General features: G+C 40.6%; 1 pseudogene; it reads left to right on the forward strand.

Annotated features, from left to right (window-relative positions):
• Positions 1 to 1624: 1624 nt before the first annotated feature.
• Positions 1625 to 7696, forward strand: LOC134442977 (uncharacterized; annotated as a pseudogene).
• The last annotated feature ends 3220 nt before the right edge of the window (positions 7697 to 10916 follow it).

Here is a 10916-nt window from a genome sequence, read left to right on the forward strand (position 1 = left end):
CCTTCAGTCATCGACCGGCATATTGTTATTGGAAATGATGTTTTAGGGTTTAGTTAATCAAAAAAGTTACTCAACTCAACTGTACTCTACTCTACATTCCAGCAGAGCGCACCCCCCCCCCCCCCCGCCTCTACAGACCTCTGTCACCTTCAGTTATCGACCGGCATACTGCCCCTCATGAGAGCAAAGCAAACGCTCTGGCAGCCACAACAAATGCACAACATACACTACTAATACAAGAAAACAAAACTTACACATCTTACATGACCCATAGGTCTCTGGGACACACACACACACACACACACACATCTCCTCTCCCCCGTCTCTCACTATCTCAAACCTTACACATCTTACATGCCCGTGACCCTAGAGGGCTCTGTAACACACACACACACACACGCACAGACACACACACAGACACACACACACACACACACACACACACACACACACACACACACACACACACATGTATGCACGCATGTGTGCACACACACATGTATGCACGCATGTGCGCGCGCGCACACACACAAACACACACACACACACACACACACACACACACACACACACACACACACACACACACGGTTTCTGCCGAATGTTGTGAATTCTGTGCAGGGGTGTGAAGGCAGGGCACCTGACGTAATGTCACTCTACTCTCATCTATACTATACTGCACTCCAAGTCTTATAAAGCTGAGGTAATGTCACTCTACTCTCATCTATACTCCAATCGAAGTCTTATAACGCATTTTAAATTCAAACTTTAAATAACTAGCCTGGGAACTCCCATACTGCCTTTAGTTCTACACAATCGTTTCGATCTGAAAGACAGTCTGGTGAGGATGACTCATAACGGCCAAGATCATGGTCCCTGTGTCATAGTGGCCAAGCATTCCGACCTTAACAGTTTCTCTGCCCAATCAGAGAGCAAGGCAGTGTGTCATAATAGCCAAGTATTCTGCCCCCTACGGAATTTACAATAGGCAACTCCCCAGACCTAATCTCACTTGTGATTAGGTCTGGTGTTAACCAGGCAACCAAATAACTGGATTGCATGTGGTATGGATTGTAGCCTATGCACTGTTGTCGCACTGTTGTCATGTGTTGACAATAGAATGTTGTCAGTGTTCATTTAACACTTGGAGAGTTGCTTTGACATCATTTGGACTTAAATGAACTCTCTAAGTGTTGACTTAACACCACAGCATTTACTGTGAGAAAATTCAGTTGTGTTTTGCCCTAAATAAAATTGTTGCATGGAACACTTGGGCTATTCATTAGTAAACATCTTAAATGCAATAACAATTCGTTGACATATTATGACAAAGTATGCAGGCTATTATAAAAGAAGTATAATAACACTGATACACAGTAAAAAATGGAGTGTCAATATTGCAGTGTAAACACATTTTCCTCTGAATAGAGTAGTTATAACAATAGGCAGAGTAAACTCCTCCAAATGGTAGTGTCAAAAGTGAGAGTAAAAAAGTGAGTGTCAACATTTCAGTGTAAATCTATTTTTCTCTTGATAGAGAGGTTATAACAAAAGGCAGAGTAACTCCTCAGACAAAATAACTCTGCAGGGTGATGATTCCCCGCGGAAATTCTAGAACCGGAGCTGGAGCTGGCATGGCATGTTGGAAGTAGTTTCTCTCCCTGCGTGGTAGGCCTAAGTGGATTTGAATATTTATCGAGTTTTTGCTGTTTATGACCAACATTTTTCAATACACTGATGCTGATGATAGACTACTGTATGTGTATTAGGTTAAATTAGGCATGCATATATGTAGGCTAGCCAATTAGTATTTTTCACTGATGCATTCGACTGCAATATTAGGCTACATAGCTTGTAGAAGTAGACCAATGGATAGTTGTTTTAAATGAAAACAAAATCCGACTGCATTTGCTTGCATGCTGACGCCGTGTGGTGTGGTGAGTAGGCCCTATTGAAGTTTTCTCTTGTTTGCTGAGTTTGGGTTACCCCCAAAATGTAGTGCTAAGCTAGCTAGCTTGACAACGTGGTTTCCCAGATTGTATGGGTTTCCCCCAATGGCATTAGCATTGCAACGGTTCAAAAGTTCACTTGAGAACGTGCCCAATGTTTTGCAAGGTGATGTGCTGCTCGTGCTTAATTTGTGGCTCTGAAACCAGAAATGCTCGATGTTAACATTAAGAATATGTTAGTGTTGGAAACCGTTAATAGTTAAGTGTTGCTCAGTTTTATGGTAAATTGTAGATTTGAGAGATTCATCTACTCGTCCACCTCATAGATTAGCATGCTAAACTGCCCGCTCGTAGTTGATGCTTGATACCAGGAATGTTCTGTTTGGGCATGCGTGGACACACGTGTAGTATATAAAAGTGATTATTGATTCGTCACGTAACATAGCTACATCTAGAACTAGTCCCTGCATGGCTTGCCAAGTCTTCGATGCCGGTAATCATACACATGCGTCAAATATGGGTTTGGTGTCAACTGTGGTGTTTTTGACTCATGCTGTTGTTGAGAACCACCGAGTTCTAGCGTTTCGCTTAGCCGGTGCAGCTTTCGTCAGTGCAGCTCAACAGAGGAAGAAGTGTGAGTGGAATAGGAAAGGGTGTATTGTTGTCGACGCGTTTCAGTTGCTTTGAAAGTTGTAGTAGTTGAGAGTCATCTGCTGACTAGCCTTTATTTTTGCAAGTTTGGTAAATGCAATCCAATTAATGGACGAGGAAGGGGATATGAGTGTGGAAAGGGTGTCGTGTGTGCACGCGCGCTGGCAGGCTCGCTCTGTCGTGTGTGTGTGTGTGTGTGTGTGTGTGTGCGTGCGTGCGTGCGTGCGTGCGTGTGTGTGTGTGTGTGTGTGTGTGTGTGTGACCTGACAACTGTTTTGTTTAGAACACTGGTGCAGCTGAAGGCCAGCGCAAATGGGTGAACTGAGGAGAGAGTGTGATGGGGAAGGTGTGTGTGTGTGTGTGTGTGAGCGAGAGAGAGAGAGAGAGAGAGGCCACGTGATTGGATACTGCAATTAGGAGCAATTTACCTGTTTTCCCATGTTTTGCTGAAGAATTATATGCAATCATCTATTTAACAGATGTTATGTGGATGTGTAGTGTTGAGGCAACTCAGTTGGCTTTAAGAAGTTCATAAGGACATGGAAAAGGATGACTGTGTTTCATGTTCTGATCAGTGCCTCCCATACAGGTATCCTACAAACCAGCTCGTTAGTGTTCCTGATCCAACTGTGTGAGTGTGTTAATGTGTGAATATGTTGACGGGTATTAACAGTTTCTCAACTTTCTCAAATTTAACAGAAAATGCTGTTGCGTGTCTCATTTGGTGGAGTGCAGAAGTACATAAAGATGCTTGAACTGACGTTTGATGATTTCTTGAGAGAAGGTTAGTCGCCTAATTTGAATTGAAAGTAGGCCTATCTTAATGTAGCTTAATGTAACTTAAAGTGGTGACATAGGCTACTGCAATTATTTCTCATCAGATCATTTTGTGCACTATTTATTTTGTACTCCAGTGAGTTTGAAGTTCAACATCCCCGAAGACAGATGGTTGGACCTCAAAGTTTATGACCAGTCTAACACAGAGGTAGACGCCGAAGTTTTTGAGGAGCTCATAAAAGAGTTCCATGGACCTTTCCTAGTTTCATTGGCCAATGAAGCACCTGGTAAGTGTTGCCTACTTGCATATGATTTACACATACATCATTTAGGTGGAAGTGTTGAACTATGTAAGCCACTGCTTAGAAGCCATTGTTTAACACTTTTTTATGTATCTTTTTTTTTTTTTTTGCTACATTTTATTTGACCATGTGTTGGACAATGCTGTTGCAACTGTACACTGCACCTAGATATCTTTGTTTATTATCTAAATTTTGCTACTAATTACTTGTATACTGCTGTACTCTGTGCCAACCCCTTACTCTGTACTTGCTTGAATTTCCTCCTTGTAGGTCGCTCTGTTCAAAGGCATCAGCTATGTAATGTAATGTAATTGTGTTAATATTTTCCAATGCTCAGGTAACCCTCAGTTCACATCATCTCCAGGGTCTACTGCATCTGACGACACAGTGATCCTCAACTTCTCCCTGCTTGAGCCAGCTGAGGAACCCCTTGAGCCAGCTGAGGAACTTCTTGAGCCAGCTGAGGAACCCGTTGCAGCCCAAGGCAGTCAACCTAAAAGGCCTTGCCGCATCAACTATGAAGCAAAAACTGTGAGTTTGTGGGTGTGGGTGGATATACGGGGTTTAATTTGCACATCGTGTATGTATCTTGTTTGTTTCAGAATTACCAACAGTTTTTCAAAATACATTGCTTCATATGTTATCTTTTAGCTGATTGAAAAAATCCTGACTACAAAGCCTGGAGGTGACCGTATCATCGAGGAGTATGCAAAAACAAAATCAATCACAGATTCAACCAGAAGACGGCTCATCAACATACTTGCTGCAGAAATGACGGAAACACATGGGTAAGTATAGGTCAAATGTGTTATCATGAGACAGTTAAACATCATTGCAATTATTCTTTCGATTATGGTGTTCAGTGTCCTCTAATAATGTTGTTTATTGAATACACCAGGACCTCGCCGCCGCGGAGTGTGAAAGTGATGTATGCACAGGGGATTATCGCTCTGTTTCCATATCTTGAAGACCCATACTCACAGAATGGCTATGTAAGTAAAGGTTTTACAATATATCACCCCTTCAAACTGTTGCTTGTATGAATGGTAACGCTTTATTTTAGTGTTACATCTATAACCACGAATACATACAATGTTAATGCCGGTATAAGTAACTTTGAAGGCATGTACTAAGCAAAAATCAAACATTTGTTAGGTCCTTACTAAGGTTATATTGGTAATAAATCCCTAATTGTGCATGAACAAGACATTTGCAAACACATGCCTAACAAATGTTTGATTTTGCTTAGTACTTGCCTTACAAGTTACTTATACAGTATACAGGCATTAACATTGTATGTGCTAGTGCTAATAGATGTAACACTAAAATAAAGTGTTACCGTATGAGTGTACATTATACTGTGCATACTGTATATTATACATAGGAACACTACTACGATCCGGAAAGTGGTTCAGGATACATTGCATGGCGGTTGAAGACCATTCAACGAAAGGCTTCTGAGGAAAGAGTTCCAGCAGTTAAATCTCCTAAAGGTAACATTTATAATGTGGGTGAATGGTCAACCTGTGAAGTGTGTTTAAAGGAAGATATACAACTGTGCAGTTCTAAACATTAACAACAAAATTTTTTTGTTTTAAAGTTGGTGGGCCAGGCCATGGACGTACTACACCCTTTACTGCCGAAGTCCTGACTGATGAGGAAGTGGAATCCGCTATCGCTGTGTTGAGACATTCTGCTGATGAGGAAACCATCCGTGAAAAAATGAAAACCACCTTCAGTTACCGCCAAGCAATGGTCAATGACCATGACAAATCTGCAGAGGTCTTCTCAGTTTTTCCACGGTTCCTGGACACACCAGGACTGGTAAGACATCTAGTTCTACATTCATTATATGTCTGTAATGGTATTTTATAGGTACTCTAGGTGTAATGTATGCGTATTGTCTATGTCAAATTGTCTATGTCCACACCTAAAGTCTACGTCTATGTCTGCATGGGAAAGTAAGAAATGTTATTTCAAATTCTTTGTATGACCACTAATGTAAAGAAATCGACAATAAAGACGACTTGACTTGACTTGATTGAAGAGTGAGGCCTATTGTAAAATGTTGCACAAGGTACTGACTGCAGTTGTCCTCCTTTCCTTTTTTTTCCTTTTCAAATTACAGGTAGAGCAGGATTTCAGACTGATGTTTGGCGAGCAGACTGCCAATAAATTCCTGGAGAGATGGCCTACCACTTTCAGGGCAAGAGTCATTAAGGAAAGCCATGGACTGGTCCCCTCCACAGACCTTCTTGATTTGATGCACAATGCTGAGACATCCACTGAAGTTGAAAATGGTAAGTCTTTGAATGTGGAGAAGCATGTTGCTAAATATATTGAGGACGGTGGAAAAGTATGGCTGAATGTTAACATGATGCTTGTTTGACTTAAGGCTGGGACAGTGATACGTCTGCCATCATACTGCTGCTACATCTGCTACCGCCATCCGCACAGGGACGCAAGAAGCCAGGGAAGATATCAGCATCTAATGCAGTGGATCACCTCATCAAATTCCAAAAGGTACACTAGAATTATATTTGACAATGAATCAAGTCCTCCCACCACCCCTCCACTCCAACAACACTTCATACCCCATACATGAAGCCTTTCCTTAGACCAGACTAGACCACCACCGTCCCCCCGGCACACACACACACACACACAAACACACACACCATTTATAGTCGGGGAGTATAGTATAGTATAGTATGCCCTTTATTATCCCGCCATGGGGAAATTCATTTGTTGCAGCAGTAACATACAGATTGTGCAAAAACAGCAGACAGCATACATGCAACACAGGACCAGGAGGTTAAAAAAGTATATATAAGATAGATAGAAATAGAGATGTTAAAGAAAATAGAAATATCTCTGTTAAAAACATCAAGTACATTAGTAAAAGTGAAAGTGCATTTGTAAAAAGTGCATTAGCAGCTTCATAAAAAGGAGGAGAGGGGGCTAGAACAATAATAAATAAGTGAATAAGTTAAAAAGACCATCACTACAAAACACCACCATCATCATCATCACCGTGACCACCAACATCACCACCAGGAGGGATATTCTACCATGACGACTGGTAACAGTAGTATAACGCACTCCCACTATACTTTTTTTTTTTTACACCATATTGTACATGGCAACAGAATGCTCTAATGTTTCAGCCCTAGTTAGTACTAAACTATCAAGTCAAGTGTGTGTGTTGAGGTAGTGCAGGTAGGATGTGCAGTCATTCAAGTGTAAGAGGCATGAAAAGCAGCAGTAACATGTTTGGCCTCTAGAGTCATTCTGCAGTTGGCAATCGTAGCTTGTTATATACCATATGAAAGCTTGAAGTGTGCACTATACGAATAATATCCTGCACACGCACAGCCTCAAACATGAGTCCACTATTGAGCCCACCTCTTCAAACATTACTCCTCTACCCTTACACTTTCTAACATAATTTTAAACATGGTCACCCTCACTGCCAACTGCCACTGCCAGGGCCAACAGCACTCCACATCATTCCCTCAAACCTGAGTCAACCACTAGTAACATAACATTCTTACATCCTTTATTTTTTAGAGTTGAGAGTGATGTCATGTTATTGTTCTAATAAATTGTGTTATTGAATGTGTTTTGTCATAGACGGGAACAAGCCTGCAGCAGCATCTAGACAACATCACTGAAAGCCGTCAGCCCTACCTCCTTGCACAGGGACCCACAAAAAGCAGCATTCACTCCTTCTTCATTGCCATCGACAAGCACGCACTTCCATGCCAAGGCACCACCTCAGTCGGAGCCCTGGATGAAACTCTTTCAAGGCCCACTTTGTCTTTGGTACATCTTACAGTCCTGCCTTGAACAACTTTTTCACTTTTCTCCAAACTTCCATTTACAACATTGATGTAGGGAAAACTAAGGAAACGCCAAGAATTGCAGAGTTACGAGCTAGAATGGTGCGTTAGACTCAATTAAAGGATAACTTAAGCCACTATCAACATGCAGCTGTAATGCTCACACTACCCTGGACTTGTCAGTACCTGAGATTTTTTCCCAGCCTTTTCCGAGATCCTGGTCATTGTAATGGGGGCAGGTGTTTGTTTACATTTAAAAAAAAACATCTTGATTTATTCCCAAAAACATTAAAAAGGTTATGCAACATCAGCAGACAACTAGCAAACAGTGGTACCTCTTGAGAAAATATTTGTAGTAGGCCTATGTCAAGAATTTTTAAAAAGTAAACAAAAGCTGCCCCCATTACAATAGAATAGGCCCCCATTACAAAAGAAAAAAATTTGCATCACCGGGTTCTGACAAGTCAAGGGTAGCGTGAGCAATGCAACAGCTTATTGAAATTGACTGAAGTGGTCCTTTAAAGTGACACTTTTTGGAAAAAGCTTATTTTACACCTCCCCTTGGTTTTACCGGTCTCCTATACTTCCAACCGTTCTCGGGTTATGGCAGTGCAAATTTTACCTCCAAGCTAGCAGTTAACATTGAGTCCTATGACACCAGTTAGCCACCAGCTGGTTTCATAGGACTCAATGTTAACTGCTAGCTTGGAGGTAAAGTTTGCACTGCCATACCCAGAGAACAGTTGAAAGTAAAGGAGAACGGTAAAACCCTATTATTGAACTGAAGGGGAGGTGTAAAATAATTTCCAAAAATGGGACAGTATCACCTTAAACAATTTAGTGCTTTCTAAATGATCTTGGTGGAGTAAACGAACAATCTTGGAAGGCATCTCAAATTATTACATGGGCTCTGTACGGGAAGGACTCTTTATCTTCAATGTGGCCAAGTGGGATGCTCATGTTTGTTCAATAGTTGTTTTTTTTGTTTTGTTTTTTTTTTTTTTTTTTTGGGGGGGGGGTAATCCAGCAGAACAGCCATATGGGGCAGAAGTTGAGTCAGAGCCAGCATTATCCTCACAGCACCTTGTAAATAATTGTGCCTCTGTCATTTCCGATCTAAAAGCAGCAGGTATCGTCCAGTCTGTTGTTAATTCTGTTGTGACTACTTTTGGAAGATTCATGAGCATGCAAAATTCATGAGCATGCAAAAGAGTCAGTCATTCAGTTGTGATCATACAGGACAAAAAGGTGCTGCTCACCTTACCTTTATTTACAGAAGCTGTTCAAGAACATTTATTTGCTTCTGAAGTGACTCGGACAAAGATTTTGTTGCTTTTCCAAAAAGAAAAAAAGATTTTGTTGCTTTTCATGTTGATGATCTTCCTTATCCAAGAATGGAGAGAATGACTCGCTATGTATATTGAACCATATTGTTTTCTCCGAGGGGTTATTGGCAAATAAATGCTGCTACAGTACTTTTGATTGTATGTATTTTCTTATGTTATAGCAGTTAAAAGCAATACTATTTCAGTAATATAATGTACACTATATAGTGTATTTTAAAAATGGAAACTACTCAATGTGGTGAACTAATTTTATATAAAATTAAATAAATATACACTATGTAGTGTATTTTAATAATGGAAACTACTCTATGTAGTGAACTAATTTTATATGAAATGAAATAAATATACACTATGCGGTGTATTTTAATAATGGAAACTACTCTATGTAGTGAAATAATTTTATATAAAATGAAATAATAAATACACACTATGTAGTGTATTTTAATAATGGAAACTACTCTATGTAGTGAACTAATTTAATATAAAATGAAATAAATATACACTATTTAGTGTATTTCAATAATGGAAACTACTCTATGTAGTGAAATAATTTTACTCTGGCAGTGTAAAGAGATCAGTGTTTTTACACATTCCATTGTCAATTTCAACACAATGTAGAGTCAGATTAACTCTGAAAATCTTACACTGTCTATAGTGTTAAATATTTTTACACACCTCATTGTTAATTTTGACACAAAATAGAGTAAAATTAACTCTAAAAATCTTACACTGGCCAAAGAGTAAATTTTACTCTATTTTTGAGCGGGACCAAATGTTATCTGACAGGGGGTTAAATTTAACTCTTAAAGAGTAAATTTGACACTCCAGTTTTTACTGTGTAGTCATACATAGGCCTATCTATAATAACAAGATTATTTCAAAAGCATTAACCAATAGGCTACATTTTTCTGTCACTTTAAGTCCTATTTTATAATCACCAAATGTAATCTTTCCTATCTTTATTCCATTATCACCCTATCATAAGACTATGTCCATTATCTTTATTAAATGCTCTGTAGTAGGCTATGTCCAATGACATATTGGCTAATATATATTGTAGGCTAATATGATATTTGGTGTGTGTTTTACCTTGATCCCGTTATCGCCGGCCTTTCCGTAGTCTCCGTTGATCCTCTTGTAAATGGCATCCATCCTCGGGGTGCTCGGACTGCGGTGCAGGTGCAGGTGCAGGAGAGAAAGTGATTTGGTGAAGTGCCCCTGGTCCGGTCTGGTCCGTGTGTTTATCTGCGATTGTTTGCTAAAGTTCTCCGTTGAGTTCGGCAATTTAAGCGCACCCCACGTGACACCACACCCCCTGAACTAAAATTCGGCCCGTGTGCCTGTCACGCGATGGGTAGGGTAGCGAGCGCGGAGGAGGAGGAGGAGGAGGAGGCCGCGAGACTTGTTGTGAAACGGTGACCAGCAGCACATCTGGATCCGATTGCAGCTGTTGGCAGCCTCGCGAGTCACGATCTGTCTGTTTACAATCATTGTAATGATTTGACTTTGTTCAGGTACACCCTCTTCTTTAATGCTTTTCAGGAAGTATGTATGTGGACACACCATGTGTTATAATGCTGATAATGGAAACTTAATGCACATTTATTGGCACAGACACACAAGAAAACAGCATTCAGATGCGGTAAACTGCCTAACTCCCCGTTTTTTTGGGGGAAAATGTTTTCATGCAATTATGTGCAATCAAACATTAACATATAGCCTGCTGATCGCGTCCTTGGGAAACACCAACGTGTTCCGTACAGCTGTCCGCAGTTGGACGGGGTGTAGGCCTGTGTACGTGCGCGGCGCACCTCCCCCTGGCCCCGCGTGCCAGTGTAGCACTAGACTTGTCTTTCAGATCAACTGTGTGTCGGATTGAAACTGCATGTGTCATGTTAAATTGGGATGACGGGGCAAAACATTAACGATAAACTGGCACTAAACGTCTTGAATATGATCACGACCACTGAAATGACAAATCAGTAGTCCACAAACAAATTTTAAACATGTTCCTCTAACCTAAAACTTAACCACATTGAATGTGAATGC

The sequence above is a fragment of the Engraulis encrasicolus genome, unplaced genomic scaffold, assembly GCF_034702125.1.
Source record: "Engraulis encrasicolus isolate BLACKSEA-1 unplaced genomic scaffold, IST_EnEncr_1.0 scaffold_273_np1212, whole genome shotgun sequence".
In the NCBI taxonomy this organism is placed as follows: Eukaryota; Metazoa; Chordata; class Actinopteri; order Clupeiformes; family Engraulidae; genus Engraulis; species Engraulis encrasicolus.